This window comes from Prionailurus bengalensis, chromosome D3 (genome assembly GCF_016509475.1).
Source record: "Prionailurus bengalensis isolate Pbe53 chromosome D3, Fcat_Pben_1.1_paternal_pri, whole genome shotgun sequence".
NCBI classification, from domain to species: domain Eukaryota; kingdom Metazoa; phylum Chordata; class Mammalia; order Carnivora; family Felidae; genus Prionailurus; species Prionailurus bengalensis.
Genome location: NC_057356.1, coordinates 84,614,546 through 84,619,558, shown reverse-complemented (window position 1 = coordinate 84,619,558; position 5,013 = coordinate 84,614,546). Strand labels below are relative to the sequence as shown.

At 39.7% G+C, this 5,013-nt stretch overlaps 1 pseudogene; it reads right to left on the bottom strand.

The window, feature by feature from the left end:
* Nucleotides 1-1,802: 1,802 nt before the first annotated feature.
* LOC122470063 lies at nt 1,803-2,407 on the bottom strand (annotated as a pseudogene).
* Nucleotides 2,408-5,013: the final 2,606 nt, after the last annotated feature.

Sequence of the window (5,013 nt, the reverse complement as noted above, 5' to 3'; positions counted from 1 at the left end):
GAACAAGGTAAGCCAAAAAGCCTTACAGGGTAATTCTATTCAAATATAGGACAAAATAGGACAATCTAATTTAAGTGACCCAAAATCTAGTTGTTTTTCCATGGGGAAGGAATGACTCTAAGGAAGCATGGAGGGGCGCCTGGGTGGCTCAGTTGGTTTAACGTCCGACTTTGGCTCAGGTCATGATCTCATGGTTTGTGAGTTTGAGCCCCGCGTCAGGCTCTGTGCTGACAGCTCAGAGCCTGAAGCCTGATTTGGATTCTGTGTCTCCCTCTCTCTGGGTCCCTCCCCCCACTCATGCTCTGTCTCTGTCTCTGTCTCTCTCTCTCTCTCTTAAAAATAAATAAAAATATTTTTTAAAAATTTAAAAAAAGAAAGCACAAAGGAGAGGACTTTGTGGTGCTGGTAATATTCTATTTCTTGATTTGGGGGTTGGTTGCACAGGTGTAATCAATTTGGGAAAATAGATGTATTCATTAAAAGGATACATATCACTTTATTAAATGTTAATAAAATGATAAAAAATAATATTTGACTTGACACATTGAATATTAATTAATATCTTCCTAAACAGCAACAATGAAACAACAAAAAATCTGAAAAATTATTATTCGTTTAAGAAAAAATCTTTTAATCTATTTTTGAGAGAGAGAGAGCATGCACGTAAGCAGGGGAGGGGCAGAGAGACAGAGGATCCGAAGCTGGCTCTGTGCTGGTAACAGAGAACCCGAGGCGGGGCTCGAAATCACAAACTGTGAGAACATGACCTAAGCTGAAGTTGGATGCCTGATGGACTGAACCACCCAGGTGCCCCGTCTGAAAATGTTTTAAATCGAATTCGTTTCCTTCCATCTGCCATTGCAGCTTGCATGCTGCCTTCCCCTGGTATTTAGTTCCACTTGATAGCCCTTCAAATTAGACGTTATAATTAATTTTCTGGCATGATGCAATCGATGCCTTTTAGATATATTCAAACGTTTAACAATGTCTTTGCTATCGTTTTCCATGCACTTTATATGTGTTCTTTTTGATAGCTCTTATGTTGAGAGCTATCTAACTCAGTGGTTTTTCCCACACGGGTATTTTAGCAGTGGTTTCTATCTGAAAGTGTCTTTGATTTTCATGGTAAGGTGTTGTAACAGCATATCTTGGCTTTTTGTTTCTGTTAAAGTATTTAATTGCTATTTATTTGTATATAATCTCTATGTTTAGGGTTGCTTTTATGACATACTCTTTGTCTTTGGTGTTCTGAAAGCTCCCTATTCTCTCTATATTTTTAAATTTCTCACGTTAGATTGTGTGCTTACTAAAACTAAAGCTTCATATGAATTCTGGAAAATTCTCACATACTGTATTTTTTTTTAAATATTACTTTTCCCAATCTCTCCTCCTTTCTGGGATTTCTGGTGGAAATATGTTGGGATTCCTCATCTTTTTTTATGCTGTCTTTTAAGTTGTCTTTCATAATGTCATTTTTTCCCCAAATCAATATTTATTGCATCTTTAAAATATCACAAATAAGGGGCGCCTGGGTGACTCAGTCGGTTACGCTCTGACTTTGGCTCCAGTCATGATCTCACAGTTCATGAGTTGGAGCCCCGTGTCGGGCTCTATCCTGACAGCTCAGAGCCTGGAACCAGCCTCCATTTCTGTGTCTCCCTCTCTTTCTGCCCCTCCACTGCTCACACTCTGTTTCTCTCTCTCTCTCTCTCTCTCTCTCTCTCTCAAAAATAAACAAACGTTAAAAAAATTTTAATAAAAATTTTAAATATCACAAATAAGTCTGAAAAAACATCCGGCATCTTGCTGTTTCTGTAGCTGGCCAACTTAGATCTTATTTATCTGTTGACCAGTTCCTTTTTCAGAAGCATAGATACCATCTACAAATTTTCTGATATCCCTGTTTTAAACTGTTGTGTCTTGCTGATACCGAGTTCAATATGATACAGGTGCAACTGAAGCAATCCTTCAAGAATTAATTCATCTTTCTGGACTTGAGATAGTGAACAAACAACACCTGGCTTTATCCAAACCCTGCGGGTGTCTTCTCACCCAAGGAATTTTGGATTCCAGCAAGAGAAGCATTCTCCTGAATAACAACGTTGATGGGGAAGTGAGCATACACGGACCTCATCTTGTAACGGAAGCCCAGAGTAATGCCCTTGACCCTGTTTTATACATGACTACCGACAGAGCAAACAGTAGCCAGTTCTTTCTGATTTCCCCACCGTTTATCAACTTGGAGCCTTTTCTTTTGCTTTCCAATGGGACTGAGTTCTACATTGATGTGATTGAAGTCCCTTCACAGGGTTCCTCTGGGATCCTTCACATTAACACTGCATCCCTTCAGGGTGACATCGACATTTTCTGGAATGTGGACAGTCTGATTGCTGAGAATCGTCTTCATTCTCACAGTAGATGTGGCCAAAAGAGTCATACTGTCATCTTTTAATCCTTCATTGCATCAGGACAAATTCCAATGTATACAGTTTAAGGTAACTCTGCTTTTTCTCATATTAATGTATTCTGCAGCTTTACACATAAATTTATTTTTTTTCCTTTTATTCTTTTTATTTCCAGCCTTGGTTTTATTTTCAAAAATGACTTTTTGCACTAGGCATCTATTTATGTTGTCCCCCCACCACTTTTATATCTTTAATGATTTTAAACTTATTTTTATAAAGACATATTATAAATTATTAAAGACAATAATTCCTTGACGATTTACTTTTTTCAGGATGTGGTATCACGTGTCTCTTGCTTATGGTAGATTATTTCCTTCCAGGGTTTATAATTTTTGTAAGTTTATTTATTTATTTTGAGAGAGAGAGAGAGAGAGAGAGAGATGGACCACACACAGGTGCACCAGGGGGGAAGGGAAGAGAGAGAGAGGGAGAGAGGGAGAATTTCAGGAGCGTCTGCTGGCAGTGCAGAGCCTCACGGGAGGCTCCATCTCACGAACCCTGAGATCACGGCCTGAGCCAAAATCAAGAGTCGGATGCTTAACCAGCTGAGCCAGCCACGTGCCCCTAGGGTTTGTAATTTGAAGTTGTGAGTTCATCTTTGTCAAGGCTTTATCTGTGGAACAGCACCAAATCTAGTGAGTTGGTTATAACCCTCTCACTGAAGTAGCATCACAATATTGTACCCATACTTTATGTTAATATTTAAGGCAAGGGATCCCAAGACCACAAGGTTTTCCCTACCCAAAGATGTATTAGTTTGCCAGGGTGACCATGATGAAGTACCACAAACTGTGGCTCAAATGAGATATTAAGACCTCACCATCTTAATTTGGAGGGAGATACAAATCAGCTCATAAGAACCACATATTGGTTATCCATTTTATTTTAGCTTGCCATTTCTTTCTTTTTAAAAAAAAATTTAATGTTTTTTTATTATTATTTATTTTTGAGACAGAGAGAGACAGAGCATGAATGGGGGAGGGGCAGAGAGAGAGGGAGACACAGAATCCAAAACAGGCTCCAGGCCCTGAGCTGTCAGCACAGAGCCCGACACGGGGCTCAAACCCACGGATTGTGAGATCATGCCCTGAGCCGAAGTCAGATGCTCAACCGACTGAGCCACCCAGGCACCCCTAGCTTGCCATTTCAATGATATATTCTTTAAGAATTTGGCTTTAATGGGTTTCATTTCCAAATCAGTCTAGTGTTTCCCCTTAAGCTTCATACCCTATCCTTAGATGTGCATTGGCCATACAGCTCCGACATTCCCAAGGTTACACATTATTTTCATACACGAGAAAGGTTTTAATACTTTAGGTTTCATTCCCTCTTTATTGTTAGCGTCCTTGGAATTCCTCTTATTTTTATGCGCTCCATTGTAATATGAAAGTATGTCGCTTATGTTTTCTGTTGTAGTAAAAGTGGAGGAGGAAAGAAAGTTTCAGGGAGGCTTTTGAGTACATAATCTGCTATAATCCCACAACCTGAAAGCCAAGGGATTTTTGCTCATGATTTAGCATTTATAAAGGGAAGTCCACTTATTTAAAGGAACAAACTCATGAACTTTTAAGGAGTTTTGATAATCTCCAATGAAAATTAAATGGGATAAGGTGACTGAAAAGCTTTCTCCATCCTCAATTTTGGTAGACTGGGTGACACTGAGCTGAGGTAACAAGAAAGATAATTTTTCTGTTTTACGATTCAGAGAGCTATAAATGTAACAGGAAGAATTTATTTTCATTACTCAATGAAATATGTAGATCAACCAGGCACCAATTACAGTCTAAAAAAATTATCAGAGCAGAAAAGATAAAAATCATGTGTTGTGTTTTTAAAAGTATTTCACTTGTTGAAATAAGCCATACAGAGAAAGACAGATACCATATGGTTTCACTCTTATGTGGATCCTGAGAAACTTAACAGAAACCCATGGGGGAGGGGAAGGGAAAAAAAAAAGAAAAGAGGTTAGAGTGGGAGAGAGCCAAAGCATAAGAGACAAACTGAGGGTTGATGGGGGGGGAGGGGGTAGGGAGGGGAGGGTGGGTGATGGGTATTGAGGAGGGCACCTTTTGGGATGAGCACTGGGTGTTGTATGGAAACCAATTTGACAATAAACTTCATATATTGGAAAAAAAAATAAAAGTATTTCACTTGTTAAAAGGCTTGTTTTCTTTCTCTCCTCGTAGGACACGTAGCTAGCAAAAATACACATCTGTCTGTCATCCTCACGGACTGCCACATGTCAGATCAGGTGTTCCCTTTGACATTCATCAGCCTGCTCTGCAATCCCAGGTAGTTGTTTTTTCATATTTTCTCCTTTAATTTTTTTTAATGTTTATATTTATTTTTGAGACAGAAAGAGACAGAGCACAAGAGGGAGAGGGGCAGAGACAGAGGGAGACACAGAATCCGAAGCAGGCTCCAGGCTCTCAGCTGTCAGCCCAGAGCTCTCAGTGTGGGACTCAAATCCGTCAACCACAAGATCATGACCCGAGCCCAAGTCGGAAGCTCAACCGACCGAGCCACCCAGGAGCCCCAGATATTTTCT